We start from the raw sequence: 15,997 nt of genomic DNA, 5'->3' as shown, positions 1-15,997 counted from the left end.
TGTAGCCATAGTTTTCAAAAGGTAATACATTCCCATGTATTTTCTCTTAAAATATTTTTTTAAAGTTTAATTTTCAAACACCTTTTTGTTTTTCACAAAATCAGACTGGTTTTTTTTTGGAAGACATTCTAGACGCTTTCCAAGTCTGAACACTTCTGGGTCTGACCCACTTTTTGAGGTCGTGGTCTGACCTAAAAATTCTCCTTTCTCTTGAACACCAGGGAAAAACTTCAGGTGTTCTTTTTGTTTTCGCTGTGATGGTTCTGAACTATATTTATGATGTTGGTTATACCTGCAGTCTTTTGTGATGAAACTTTTTCCTGAGAATGTATTCTCAGAAATAACATCAAGGAAGGCTGTTAATGTGCTTTTTAACTTAAACAACATTTTATTGATTCTCTTCCAGTAGCAATGGCACTGTATCTGCATTTATTTCAGAACAATAAAAACACCCAGAAATGGAGCTATGCATAGTAATGAAATGAATCAGTACTACAGTCATGCTTACTAGTACAGAAGATTCTTACAGCTGATGCCTTGCAATATCACACTGCAAAACTTCCTTAAAGAAAAAAAATTAAAATCACATTTCCCTCAGGGATAGAATTTCAAAATATGCAGAATTTTGAACAGAATTAACTGAAACTTTAATATGTTTAGAGAACCTCTCCAAACTTATGTGAATGATCTAAGTACCAAGAAACAGATTTCTTGTAAAGATTTTGAGCCACTAGAATGCTCCAAGTACAGACAATAAAGGGCATGAGCTGAATATTTTGTCACACAGTTGATCCCCTACCTATGAAGAGAAAATTAAAACTAATTTTGACATATGTGAAGTAGTGATTCTTGTTTAAGTATGAAGAAAATTACTTTTTATTCTAATTGTAAGTATTCATTCTTGTTTATTCTATTAGCTGTAGAAATCAAGGAATAGCTATGTTTGGCGGAGGGGGGGGGCTAACATTTCAATTTTATTGCGTAGTGTTTTGTGAGTTGATTTAATGAAAAAAAATTGCATTTTCACAGATCTTGGTGCAAATTAATAAATCCATCACAAGTGGCCCCACAGCTTTTTACAACTCTAGCACTCCAGAAATTAGGCCAAAGAATTCATATTATTTAACAGCCAACTTTTCCAACGCAGTGAAAATGTAGGATCTGATACTATTTCTTATGACAGCAACCACAATCATAATGGTTATGTCTTTGAAACAAAAAAAAAATACTTATGTTTTAATTAGATTTATTTTCTGTCGACATAGCAAAGGTTTAATTTCTGATTTTCTTCAAACTGCTTACATTTCTGTAACCCATGTATTGTCAGATGGATGCATAACATCCCAGCGGCACAGTTCTACATAGACATTTATCTGAATTTTAAAGATACAGTGGAGAAAACTTTTAATGTATAAATTAGTTCTGCTCATCAGAATGTCTTTGTTTTAGCTAATTTATTGTGTTTGAAATCACATGCTGAAAATCTGAAGAGGTGCCCCTGCTGCATTTAATCAGATATGGAATTATTTGCTGTGGTTAAAAATGCTTGAATTATTAGCTGCCTTTAGGTGTTTCTGTATTGCTAACATTTTTCCAACAGATCAGATGGCTGAGAGCATCTGTTTGGTGAATTCTCTCTGTTTAACAATACTGTAGTAAATCCACAGATCTGAATTAAAGATTCAAATGAGTAAAATATCTATATAATATAAACTACATTTCTTAAGTAATAGAAACTGTTTTTTTTTTTTTACAAAAGAAAGATTAACTGAGAGTTTGAAATTGCAGCATGATTAATATCTAGTTTTATCTTTGTGGTAGGTTTAGCTTTAGTCAGCATAGGTCCCCATTTAGGCCTCAGTTTTTAGCAGGCCTCAAAGGCTGTGACACAGATTAGAGGGGACAGGTATCATCTGACTTAAGCAGCCAAAGAGGTATTTCATATCATCTGACATCATCAGGAAGTGTCAGGGAGTATAACAAGCAAGGTGGGAGGAGTCTCGTCCCTTTTCGGTCCATGCTTCTGACCAGGACGGTTCCCGCTCCCTGACTGCTGATATCAGGCCCTGCTGCCGGTCCGTGCCTCTGTTTACCCAGGAACGTGAGCACATTCCTGTTAATTCCTCTTTCCCTCTTGCTGGGAGGTTTCCTTTGGGGAGGGGGTTTGGTTGGTTTGGAGTTTCACCTGTTAGCTGGGGCGACCTCGGTGAGCCTGTTGTTGTTTCCTGTCACTATGTGCTATTTCATATTCTGTGTTGAGCTCTCCTCTTCTCTGTATAAATATAAAAACCTCACTGTGTTTAGAGCCTCGTTTCTGCTGTTTTCCCTCACTCTCCTGCTCTGGGAGTGGACTTTTTGACTGGGTACCAGGCAGTTGGCATTTTGTCGGCTCAAACTATAACATTCTTTAATTTCTTTCTTTATTAGTGCTAACATAGTATTTTAAAAATCTATTTCAAATAACCAAGTTTATAATGTTTACATAGTTCCTTGACATGGAAGGACTTCAAATTTAAACTTGAAACTAGAAAGTTGAATTCTGATTTTCAATTCTCAAAGAATATAAAGGAACATGTACTACTTTATAACTCTTCATTAAGAAATTCTCTAAACACCTTCCAATTTCTCCACATAGTGAACTGAAATGCCACATTTCAGGAGTAGAATGCATTGTGTTTTTTCACCTCCTGAAGGAATTCATGGAAATATTTAATTTAAAATAACTAAAATTTTATTTGGAAAACATTCAAGCAATTAAAAGAGAGTAGAATAGTTGTTCTTACTCTCCAAGGTAGGTTTGGTTTTGTTTGTTTGTTTTTTTGAGAAGTCTCACATTTGCTCAGACCTGTAAGACATCCCACTAAATAATAAATATAAACTGTAAGTCAGGCAACGTTTTTTTTAATACTATAGGAGTGCTATATTAATTTATATTAATCATAGTAAATGTACTATCTTCTTATAAATTAGATCATTTATAGATTAATAGTGAACATAATTTTATTCCTCTATAATTGGTACCTGGATTGCTAGATGCAGTAGTTGCTAATTAAAAATAATTTTGTCAGATCTTACCTTAAGACTATTTCATCATTCATTCTTTTTCTGACTCATAGAATCCAAATATAGAATAATTTATGTTCAAGTGATCTCTGGGGTACTGACAGGTCATCCCAGTTTGGTGTCATCCATGAACTTCAAGACAGAATTCTGTTCCACCCTCCAGGAAAATTAGTAAAGTAAAATTGTGCTAGCCCCACTACTGGGCTGTCTCTATCAACTGGGTGGTAATTGAACATTGTATCATAAGTCATAGACGTCCTGTCTGTTTTCAGTCTACTTTCTATCCCACAGAACATTTCTCACCACTTCTACTGTAGGAAGAGATCTGAGAGATTGTAGTCTGCCTAAGTCTGATCAGATTGAAGCATTGCTTTGACAATTTTGCTTCTAAAAACTGATCTCATAGGTTTTCTCAGGGACCACTGTTAGATTGAACTATACATAGCATATAAATGTAGGAATGTGAAATACCTTGTTTCCACCTCTCCGCACTCTTTCTTTAATCCAATAGTTTGGTGGTTAGAAAGCATCTGGAGAAACAGATGATCTGCCTGGAGAAATCCTCTTTTTGCCAGATGTATATTCTAAATTATAAACTAATATCCCAGGGCAGTGGGAGAGTGGGAAGAGTGCTATATTTATTCTTTTTGAAGAAAGGCTAATTCAATATTCATTTAAATAGGAAAAGAAGTCACTATATAGCATTATAATAAGACACCTCACTCTGAAATAAGGACATGTGGGTTTTAGTTATTAACCCATTGTATATATATCACCAGATGTTTAAATATTCATTTCAGGAAGGAATGGGGCATCAATATTCCCTTGCAGGTGAGTTCCTTAACACTGTGTTACACAGTCATTCACGTACTTCTGCACTGGTCTTCCCACTCAGTATTCAATGAAAAGGGGAGAAGGAGAGGTCAAGGGAAGAACTGCACTCATGTAAAGCCAAGACTTTACAGAATTTTGGAAAAACTTAAGTTTTTTCACTTTATTTGAAGGGGGAGCTTTCTTTTCTGAAGAGATATAGACCAGGACTACTAAAGTATCAGAGTCCAGGAGTTCCTTTTGCAGGAAGAGAAATGGGTTGAGCAATTGCAGCTGCTACCTGGAAAGATCATTCACAGAAGATGTTACAAAATATGACACCTCCCTTCAGAGCAGACACATTGATTTCCAGATGACATTGAAAAAAGGCAGTTAAATAAACAACATTTTGCCACATGCCACTCTGTACAACTGTGTACTGTGTTGATGCCTGAAGATAACCTTGGGCTACTTAAACATTTATTGCATTTGAGAGACAGAAGATGAGATCACATCAAGTTAATCAAAAGATTAAAAAATAATCCAAATTCTTCTGTAGTCTGAACAAGTGCAGTAACCATTGAAAAGCTGATTTAAAGATGAGAATGAATTCTATCACTGGATGACTGCAAAGACTATGACTTTCTTCAGTGGTACATTTCTTTTGAAGATGACAGCAAAGAACTGAAAACACCCTTTTATCACCTTTTTATCAGTATTTCTTATTAACTAACTTAGAGACACTCTCTGACTCTTTATAGTGATTTTTGAGTGCCTGTTCTCAGGACTTATTCTTCTGTTAAAATAAATATTAGTTTTAATTCAGTCCTTCAGATTCCACCAACAGACAGAAACACATATCCTCTGAACAAAATCTTGGGGCTTTGATATGCACTTCCTCAGTCTTGGCAGAATGATAAGTGGATCCCAAACAATTATGTTCTAACTCTTAGAGCAGTGGATATTTTTTGATGTTTATAAAAAAAAATTAGTTTGTTTGGGTTTTTTTTGGTTTTTGTTTTCACCCTCTCTCCCCTTCTCCCCCCCCCCCCCCTTCAAATCTGTTGTCCAAATATTTAAGTTACTTTGATATATTGCTTCCGTGTAATTCTCAAGTGGGTGGTAGACAGCAGGATGGGGACTGGGGGAACAAAGTCCTTCCCACTGTAAGGAAAGATAAAGCTGATGACCACCTGGGGAACTTGAAAGTATATTAATACGTGGGAGTCAATGAGATGAGAAATTTGGCTGATGCAGCTGTCAAGCCACTCTCCATGATGTTTGAAAAGTCATAACGGTCAAGTGAAGTCCAAAGTGACTGCAAAAAGGGAATCATTGCACCCATCTTTAAAAAGGGTAAAAAGGAGCACCCTGGGAACTACTGCCCTGTCAGCCTCATCTCTATGCCCAGGAAGATCATGGAACAGATCCTCCTAGAAGGTATGCTAAGGCACATGGAGGTGAATAGTAAGTATCTCTAAAAATCACTTTGAATTTTGAAACTAAAATATTTTTATTCTCCAGTGTATCAACTTCAAGCAGTCATTCTGGAGATTTTTTGGAGGCAGGTATTTTTTTTTTTTAATTTAGATTTTTTTCCCCATTTGAATGCTTTCATAACTTTCAGTTAAAAAATTATTAATTATTCTAATTCATCTGACATTAAAGACTTTGTCCTTCCAAAAAAATGCCAAGCTATAACAAAACTATATTTGAAGTTTAATATGTGATTAAAACTAAAACATGATTCAAAGAGGCAAAAACAATAATAGTGTTTGTGGTGTTTAGCCCAATGTTATTTCAGAATTGTTAATCTCACTTAGAACTGTACATTCATTCTTGTTATGACCATCTTTTCAAAGGAAACAGTGTAAACTCTGGTTTCCATTTTTTCACAGATTTTGACAAGTGGGTGAAGTATTTGCAATGACAAAATGTCATTGTTTAAATGTACTTTGAAGAGTACAAATGTTTACAGTTTTCCGAGCATCATTTTCATTCTGTGTAATTCTCTTGCCAGCTGAAGACTAATGCCAATATAGCATCTAGCCCAGCCAGATCATTTTTTGTTGCAGCCTTGGGGTATTATTGCCATGAAAATATTAAGGAGTGAGTACAACCAAGCATTTTTCTGATTATCTGGGATTCTTAAAGAAAACAATAAATTTCATTTTCTGTAGAAAACTAAGCACAAAATAATTTTGAGATAAAATTTTTTTTCTTCTTTCTAAGTAAACTAGTTTATTCTGATTCACTTACTCATATTTATTTTTGTAACCTCTAGATTATAGTTAGCAGTTTCTCAAAACACGTGAGAAATTACTGCTGCTGAGTTTGGAAGTAATGGTATACCTCGTACATGAAAATGAAAATTACAGGTGAAACACAAGTAATAAAAATAAAAATGAGGAATAATGCAGTGCAAATAACAAGAGAGACTTACAAGTTGTACATAGAGGGAATTAAGAAGCCTATTCTAATATATTACAATAACTCTGTGGAAAATCCACCAAACAAAAAAAAAAGCCAAACAATAAACTAAACCTAACAAAAGCAGTAAAAACATCAGAATTCTGAAACTGTAAATTATTTGAATAATTTAGAAAACCACTACTCATGGTGAAGAATACTTCTATCTCTTTTACTCTCATTTCTGCAAACTCTAAGTATACCAGTAGCACCATTGCTTGAAATTTTCGAGTGCACATTAGACATTCAAAAGGTGTTGTGGTAACAATTAATCCACAGATCCACTGCTCAGAAATATTCAGACTAAGAATCCTTCATGATATGAATAAGAAGTGTGAAAAATACATACATATAACCTGGTCATTATTAAAAAATATATTAATCACAAGTAGTTTTTATGTATTTATTAAAAGATGGATATGAAAAATATATTAATTTCTTTATATATATAATATTAATATATAGAAAATAATTTATATTATGTTCTTCTCCTATTTCTATGCTGATTTTAGTCCTTAACAAATCAGAGAATGAGAAAGTAAAAATTATTTGTGACAAAAATTTTACTAGGGATTTCTTGAACAATGTCTGGAAGAACATCAGTGGTGAGGGTTTTTTTTTTTTAAAGACTAATTTACATATGGAGAAAAATATACCTCAAAGATCAAGTCAAATTTTTTGTGAAAATATATGCTCAAAAATGTTTTAATGCTATCATATTCAAGAAAACAGAAATCTCCCATGAAAAGCCAGTTAAATTCATGTTGAGGAATCATACAATTTAACAATATGGATGGTGACTGCAGCTGACCACAGCTAGCAGCATAAGTGGAGCCATCTCTCGATGATGTGTATCAGACTCTAAGAAAACCCTTCTGAGTTTTGGTTAAATATGCAGAACTGATTCCTGATATCCTCTATGATGCAGTTGCATTTGTCTTACAGTATCACAAGCAAACATTCTTCATGACCACCAGCCTGAAGGCACAGATACATGTTTTAAGTCTTTTGCCTAGATGTCAGAAACAAAGAAAATCAATTAGGTGGCAGAAAGGGGTTGTCAATAGTATGGCAGGAGTCAAGGAAAACACAACTTTGAAAAGAAGTTTTCTGCCTTTTTGACCTTACTGTCATTCTCTCACAAGGTATCTCTCAGTACTCGAGATGGATTTGTCCATGAGATAGTAGATAGCTTGTTGCAGTATGCCAAGTAGATGGAGAGAAACCTTTTTCTTCCCATTTAAGGAAGTCTTTCTAGTGCAGGAATTACTTCTATTCTCAAAAAAATTGATCTGTCACCTTTGCACTGAAGATCTACCTTTTATTAACTGTGAAAATCATTTATACCACTGATGATCAAGGATTATTTCACTGTACTCTCAGTTCATTTGTCTTTCTGGATGTGTAGTGGAAAATGAAAGCTCAACAAATAATTGGAAAATGTTGCATTTTGCCTTTCAACTTTAGCATTTTTTCCCAACTAATTTGTATTCTACTCAATTTGCATTTGTGGTTGTCATGTGAAAGGGAAGAGGGAGACAGAAATGCAAAGATTTCTAGTCTTAACTGTATTAATTAAAAGTTATTTGCTGTAAGTGCTTCCAGACAATCAGATCCTTATGTACCCACCACTGTCTGTCTTTTAACCGACAGCACACAGGATGGAAGGGATTCTGACTTCCAGTATGAAGCCACACTTAATGCCATAAGGGAACCTTTCTCACAACAGCCCCCGAAATAACATTTATTAATACAAATATGTGACGGTTACTGTGGGTTCTGCTTTGCCAGTGATAAGGTTCAGCTGCAAGATTGTATTTAATTGATAATAAAAGACCCCAAAAGAAACCAGCACAAAACACATTCTACAGAGACAAACACACTAAACTCAAGTTACAATACAGCAATGTATCCCACTTTCACAACAGACAGAAACTGGCAACAAAGAACTACTAACTAAAAACACAGCCACCTAAAACATTTATCCAGAACATAAGACAATAAAATATCTTGCACACACCACGGTTTCTGTAACACAAAACAAAAGGGAAGAGCAGAGCTGCTTCTTATCAACATACATGTTGAAAAAAGAAAGCGACTACACCTTGAAAGTGAAGCAAGTTACTACAGAGCAAAGCAGAGCTGGTCTTACAAAGTAAGAATAGCAAAAAGCAATAATAGCAAAAAGCAATAACCAATATAAAGTAGCAAAGTGTGAAGGAAGTTACTGTTTTTAGTGTTAAGGTAGCAAAACACATTTAGTACAAGAAATGCTTATAAAGTAAGAATCAAAAGAAGAAAGGAAGAAAGTAAAGTTAAGAAAGTAAAGTTAGAAAAAATAGCTCATGGTCTCCTCACCCCTACATTGTTCCAAGAAGAGCTGCAGCAGTTGCCCTCACAGAGACATTGGCATTTCTCCCTCTCCTACTGGAGTTTAAACTCCAAACACTTTTTATACCTTTTTTTTCCTTCCATGTGGTTTGTGTGGCTAAGTCAATCTGTTGGGAGCGTGATGGTGACACAGATGCCTGAGGCGAGGTGGCTCCTTTGAGCAGTTATAGAAGATATCACAGAGGGGGGCCATGTCATTCCTTAAACAACACTCCGCCCTATCTTAATCCTATCAGTTTGAAAGCCTTTGTCCTCGGCTGGAGCACCCCTTCAGGGGCTGAGGCATCTCCTTCCACCCATCAGGCCTTATTAGAGGGGCCATCACCCCACAATGTTAATCATCTATATTTATCAAATAGACTGTTAAATTCCAATGGTTATATTTATTATCCAGTGGGAAGTGAATGAAGTAAGGAAGCATTAGGTATCTATATCTTTCTATTCTTTCCCTGTTTCCAGTAAATTGTTGCTATCTCAATGTGTGATCTTTGCCCTTTGTGCTTGCAGTTGGAAGGGGAGTGAGCAATGGAATGGTTTCAGTGGGAGTACTAAATTGTAGAAGGCCATTCCTAAACCTTGACAGTGCTGGAGATTCTGGTTTTAGACCCCAAATGTTGTCAGTTTGGCCAACAATAATGCCTGGGAAGGGCATATAAATAGCGTTGCTTGTGATAAGAATTTTGATCAGTTCATAGGGAATGAGGTAAAATTTTCATAATCACTGTATTGTGTTTTGTCTGACTTTCAGTACATGTGATTGCAGAACTGGAGTCAGTCACAATGATGGAACAGATAATAAAGGTTAAATGTAGTACCACAGCATCATTTTCTTAAGACTGACTCTTATTAACAGGAATATAAGTTACAAGAACACTTTCTCTGGCAGCATATTTAGCGTGGGAAGTCAACTAAAAATTGACCTGAAAGTAGAAATTTATCCCTTTTGACAGAACCACTGTTTGTTCAATTATATGCAATATATCTATTAAGATAATATCTATGATACACTAAAGACAAAATGAAGTATGGTTTAATGACTGTAAATGTAAAATAAAGGTTTCTCTTTGCCAATATGGGCACTGTAAATTTTATTGTAAAGAGTACCCCCATGCCTACATAGGTATGGAACCATAGCCTAGTCTGTCTTCAACCACTTGATCTTTTGCATTATTTCAGAAATCTTTCTTATACCACTTACACATCAATTCCTTTTATTTCCTTTTAAATCTCGTTTCTCAATTTTTTAGTTCATTGGTTTTGGTTCACTGGTTGAGTTGGGTTTGTTTTTTTTGTGTCTCAAACTTTCCTTTTACGTATAGTAAAAATTGTACTCTATTGTTCATTATGTACCTGCAATAAGCACCAGGAAGTCACTTGCTATGATAGAAGGCACAGAATAAACACTTAATACAAAGGATGTGAATATATATAGTCAAATGTGACATCTGGAAAACTAAAATTTTGTGATTGCTTACTTTTTAATGATGTATCTATAACTGCTCAAATCAAAACCTTCTCTCTAAAGATAGAGAAATCAAAAAGTAAAAACTTTTCTAAAACTTTACTTCTTATATAGCTGAAACAAGCTTTTGATATACTCAATATATGTGGAAATATAAATGTATTATATGAATCATTAGTCAAAATCAATCTATTCTATTTAATATATAATTTAATTCAAAACTAAATATTTGCATTTCAGTTCACCCTTGTAAAAAAACCTTCTTCCAGTGTTTAATGAATAAGCCAAATAACAGATACTGATTTTCATACTTATTCTGTAACATTTAAATACAAGTTAGGATATTTGTGCTAGCTTTACATCCTCGTGTAAATCTGTGCCCATAAGATCGTGTCTAAACTTGACCACACACAGCTGGATTCTCATTAGCTCATTTACTGCAATGGTGGTAGAGTGCACACTGGAATTATACTATTGATAAGAACTTCAATATTCCAAACTTTTCTTTTTAGTTTGTACAGGTCAAGTAATTTGTTGTTACTTTCTTTTATTTTATTGTCACTGGAATAAAAAGAATGTGAAAGAACTTATTCTGGCTGTCCCTTTTATTCCATCTGTATGTATTTGTGTCTCAGAGTTTTCAGCTGCTTCTTTCAGAAACCATTGTTCTGTTTTCATTTGTCTCCTCCGTTCTTTGCCTCCATTCTCCTTATAAAATGGTTATTTCATACTCGATTCAAATACACATTAATCATTGCATGAAAGTTTACATAATATTTCTGTAATTTGCCCCTGGCTGAAGATCAACTTCTAGAAAATGCACATAGTGTTCAAATTTGGATTAAAAGTTAAAGGACCACAGTACTAATGCATTAAAATGTTTTGGTAATCATTCTGTTACAGTTTCTGAAACAAAGTTCTTGATAAAACATTTTTCTGATTTCTTTTGCAATCTCTCTCTTTTAGCTACTCAGGCAAATTAAATGCACTAAGAAATGAGAATTACTAGAAGTATAAATATCATGAGAAAATAAAAACATGGAAAAAGTTCATAAATACAGGTACTGATATGCAACATTTTTGGCAATTAAAAAAAAGAGAAGTGCTAGAGAAGGGGGGAAAGTCAATAACAGACAGTCATTATTAATTAAAGTCACTCAACATGAATGCCTAATCTGATAGAAAATACTTTTTTCAAAAACATTGAGCACCATTTAAAGTGTAGGTGTTCAGTAAAATGGAAGGTCAAGTTAAGTTTGCTTGATACAGACTGATTCAAATATTTAATGTAAACAAAGAGCTTCTAGAACTTTGATCTAAATAGAATGTCACTTTGTTATAAAAAGGAGAAGTAGAACAAGAGGAAAATAGAGTATGTGTGCAAACCTGGTATCTAACTGGCCAATTTTTGTTCTAAAAGCTATTTCTTCAACTGTTCACAACCTTCTACCATGCTTTTATGATTAAAGCTAAGAATTTTTAAAAGAGCTTGAAAATTTCAGGGGACTTTCAAGCCACATAATCTCTGATAAAAATTCCATAGTTTTATGGACCATGCTGTGAATGCATCATTTTCTTTTATTTTCTATTTTTTGTGTGAAAAGTGTAGGTTTCAGGATGTCCCATGTTGGAGGAAGTATATGGATGATATGTATTTATGGAATCTCTTCTGTGTGAATTTCTCATGATGATAAACCATTCTACAGCCAACAGAAAATTAAGGGTGTGTCCCTAAAGCAGGGAAGGACTCAAGGTTACTGATTAAAAAAAGAACCAGTTATTCTCCTTTATCACATGGAATGTTACCAAAACTGTCATATAGTCAGAAAGCAGATGCTAGATTCTCTTAAGAATCTAATTTGCTTACCCTGAGAAGGACATGCTCTACTGGATGTCAGTAAGGAACAAGGAAACAGCAGCACTTTAGAGAACAGCAGGGAAATTCCTTTAAGTTGTCCCAAAGGAATTAGAGTGACCTCCTCCCAGAAAATGAAGAGACTGACAGCCCAGCTGAAGTGCCTCTACACCAATGCATGCAACATGGGTAATGAGCTACATGACTGAAGCTCTGCAATTGGAGCTTTTCAGGGGAGATAAGCTGGGAAGGAGGGGCAGAGGTGTTGCTCTCTATGTTAAAGACTGTGAAGAGCTGCCTCAGTAACAACTGAGAACAGGCTGAGAGTCTGTGCGTACTAATCAAGCGCAGGACCTACAAAGGACAACTTTTTAGTAGCAAATGATTTTGCAACTAAACAGATGGTGAATGATGGCAGGAGGTAAAGAGGTAATAGGTTAGTGTCACTCTGTGACATTGATGATCTGAAACTTAATTTTCTCTTTTTTTTTAAAAAATTATGACTTACCAAATAAACTGTATGGAGGTCATGTGAAACAAGTGGAAACATGCACCATTTACCCTGTTTCTAAGCAATAGTATAAACATTAAGATCAGTTTGTAATATTTTAGGAATTTGTTGGTTGTTCTGGGATTGCTCCAGTTTGGTTTCTAGAGAATTAGTTAGTTATGTAGCACATTTCTTTAAAAAAAAAAAAAAATCAAAAGAATTTTTTTTTTGAAACTAAAAAGGTTTTCCATAGTTTATGGTTAAATACTTACATAAATTGTTCTGAAGTACTGCTAATGAATTTCTAACAATCATTTTCCAGTCAAAAATGTTAAAAATCATCCATCTCAGTTCATGGGAAAGCTGGAAAAATGCTGGTTGTTTTTTTTTTTTTAATGCTTTAATGGTGGCATTTTTAGTAGAAAAAAAAGAAAATAGAAGGCAATAAAGAAAGAGAAATTCAATAACAGCTATTGTATAGTTCTGGGAAAACGTAACTTTCCAAACAGGGTTTAGCCTCATGTTTCTAAAATAATTTGCCTAAAACATTAACTCAAGTTAAATTGTTTAAAAGAAAGAGTAAATGTGGTTTTGGAAGAATGTTTCCTGAATAAATGAAGAGAGAACAATCTCTACCCACCCAGTTTAATTGCTGCTGTGTATGACTTGTAATAAATTCTGCAATATAAACTGTGAACAATGTAGTCATTCCAAAGTTTTTTCATTCTATTGTTACTGGATAATGGCATTTGACAATTTCAAAATATGACTTCGTTTTGAAAATTATATCAGCTTTTGATGCAACACACTTCTAGAGGCTGGTCATGTTATAAATGATAGACACTAACACAATAGGGAAACTGCTGAGCAGCTGTCTATAACTGTAGTGATAATTTATGCAAGGAATGATAAAAATTAACAGTTTGCAACCTGTTTAAAATTATTTGGTAATGGAAAAAAGTACTGTTCTTTTTCACTTGTATGTTATTCAATTTTCTGTTTATTTGAATAAACCTGATTTGAGAGGCTTTAATTTATCTTAGAATTGAGAAACAAAATTAAGAGGTAGCAAAATTTTAAAAATGTGAAATTTTTAACCAGATGTTAAAAATCTTAATTTATGGCCTCTGTCAAGTAAATTACTTGACTCTTTTAATTCTCACCATTTGCGTGGGTTATTAATTTTGGAATAAGTTTCTCTTACTGAGTGTAACAGAATAGCATATCATGGTGGTTATCACATTTTTTGCATCCAGAAATTATTAAAAAACCCTCCCAACATAAAATAGAAAGAAGAAGTAAATATGAGGCATAAAATCACCTTAATCTATCCACATTCTGATCAGCACAGTAGATAAAACTAGTCTTTGAAGACTGGCTGTGAAGGCCATCTCCTCTAATAACATCTTGATTTTTAGGTTTTTTTTAAGGAAAAATGGAGACTAACAAGAATAAAGAAGTTAAAAAGCATATTGTATGAAAAGAAGTTTGCATGAAATTGGATTATATTAGTGCATAAAGAGAAAGGACAAGGTGAGTGAGAAATCAAGTTTGTAAAAAGCCTAAACAAATCCAAAATGTTTTGTGTATGTTATCTAGGTTATCTAGGTTTTATTGACCCTGCCTGAGCAGAAGATAATTTTTTAAATGATTGTCTGTGACTCTGTCCAACTCTGTATTTCTTATTTATGAGAAACTACCTTGGTTTCAGCTGGGCTAGAGTTGGTTTTGTTCTCAGTAGTTGTTACAATGCTGTGTTTTAGATTTAGTATGAGAATAATGTTGATAACACAGTGATTTAGCTTGTCCCTGATTCAAGGATGTTTTAGTGTCTCATGATCTGCCAGTCTGGAGCTGCAAAAGAAGCTGGGAGGTTGGTTATCTGGGACATATGAACCAAACAGGCCAAAGACATTCCACACCACACAGCTTCATGCCCATATAAACTGGGGGTAGTTGCCTGGAAGGGGCCAACCACTGCTTGAGAATGGATTGGGCATCAGTCAAAGGATGGTGAGAAACTGCACAGAGGACCACTTACTTCTCTTGGGTTTTGTTACTCACTCTCTCATTTCCATTATTAACAATATTTATTATCGTAATCCTTATTATAACTATCATTATTGTTACTGGTATTTTTATGCTTTATTTCCTTTTAATTACCAATTTTTTCTCATCTCAACCCATGAGTTTTACAATTTTTGTACTCAGGGTGGGGAGGGCAATGAGTAGGCAGTTGCATGGTACTGAGTTGCTGACTGGAGTTAAGCCACAGCAGGAACACAAAATTGAGAGATATTAAAACTGAAATGATGCTAGAAAGTATTTCCACTGACATATTTGGTAGACTGACAGTTTAATTATATTTGGTTGAAATACAACCTTACATAAGATATTAAAAGAGATTTAATAACCCACTGTATTGGGTTTGCGTGGCCAGGTTTTGGTAGCGGAGGGGGTTACAGGGGTGGCTTTTGTAAGAAGGTGATGAAACCTTTCCCCAGGTCCAGTACAGCCAAGGCCACTGCTGGCTAAGACCCAGTCAATCAGGAATGATAGTAACACCTTTCTGATAACATATTTAAGGAAAAAAAATATTATTGCACATATGTAATTGCAGCCAGAGAAGAGCGAAGTGAGAACACATGAGAAGAACAACTCTGCAGACACCCAGGTCAGTGAGGAAGGAGAGGGAGTAGGTGCTTTACACACTAGAGCTGAAATTCTCCTGCAGCCTGTGATGAAGGCCATTGTCAGGCAGCTGTGCCCCTGCAGCCCATGGAGGTCAACAGGAGTGCAGAGATCCACCTGCAGCACGTGGAAGAGTCCCACACCAGAGTAGGTGGATGCCCAAAGGAAGACTGTGAACTCGTTTGAAGCCCCTGCTGAAGCAGACTCTTGGCAGGGACCTGCAGACCTGTGGAGAGAGAAGCCCACACTGGAGCAGGTTTCCTGGAAGGTTTTGTGACCTTTAGAGGACCCACTCTAGAGCAGACTGTGCCTGAATGACTGAATCCTGTGGAAAAGTGTCCCACACTGGAGCAGTTCATGCAAAACTGTTGCCCATGGGATGGACTCATGTTGGAGAAGTTCATGGACTGTCTGCTGTGGGAGGGACCCCACTCTGGAGGAGGGGAAGGACTCCTCTCCCTGAGCAGTGGCAGAAACAACATGCAATGAACTGCCTGTAACTTCCATTCCCTGTCTCCCTGAGCCACTGGAGGAGAGGACGTAGAGCCCAGGAAGGAGGTAGGGGTGGGGAAAAGGTGTTTTAAAGATTTATTTTACTTCTCATTATCCTGCTCTGATTTTGTTAGTAATAAATTCAATTAATTTCCTCAAGTGGAATCTGTTTTACCCATGATAATAATCAGTGAGTGATCAGTCCCAGTCTTTATGTCAACTCATAAACCTTTCATTATATTTCCTCTCCTGTGTCCTGTTGCAGAGAGGAGTG

At 35.3% G+C, this 15,997-nt stretch overlaps 2 long non-coding RNA genes across 3 annotated transcripts; both read left to right on the top strand.

Moving 5' to 3' along the window:
• Positions 1–2,018: 2,018 nt before the first annotated feature.
• On the top strand, positions 2,019–5,267 carry LOC139670898 (uncharacterized). Its single transcript, XR_011697603.1, has 3 exons — positions 2,019–2,101; positions 3,864–3,894; positions 5,229–5,267. It is a non-coding gene; the product is annotated as an uncharacterized lncRNA (long non-coding RNA).
• Positions 5,268–5,896: 629 nt separating this feature from the next.
• LOC139670897 (uncharacterized) lies at positions 5,897–15,783 on the top strand. 2 transcript variants are annotated; one of them, XR_011697601.1, is made up of 3 exons: positions 5,897–5,982; positions 13,959–14,073; positions 15,161–15,783. It is a non-coding gene; the product is annotated as an uncharacterized lncRNA (long non-coding RNA). The 2 variants fall into 2 exon arrangements; XR_011697602.1 differs by lacking the exon at positions 5,897–5,982 and adding an exon at positions 11,128–11,256.
• The last annotated feature ends 214 nt before the right edge of the window (positions 15,784–15,997 follow it).

The sequence above is a fragment of the Pithys albifrons genome, chromosome 4, assembly GCF_047495875.1.
Source record: "Pithys albifrons albifrons isolate INPA30051 chromosome 4, PitAlb_v1, whole genome shotgun sequence".
Classification (NCBI taxonomy): domain Eukaryota; kingdom Metazoa; phylum Chordata; class Aves; order Passeriformes; family Thamnophilidae; genus Pithys; species Pithys albifrons.
The sequence above is the reverse complement of the archived record's forward strand: the minus strand, read 5'-3'. Positions and strand labels throughout refer to the sequence as shown.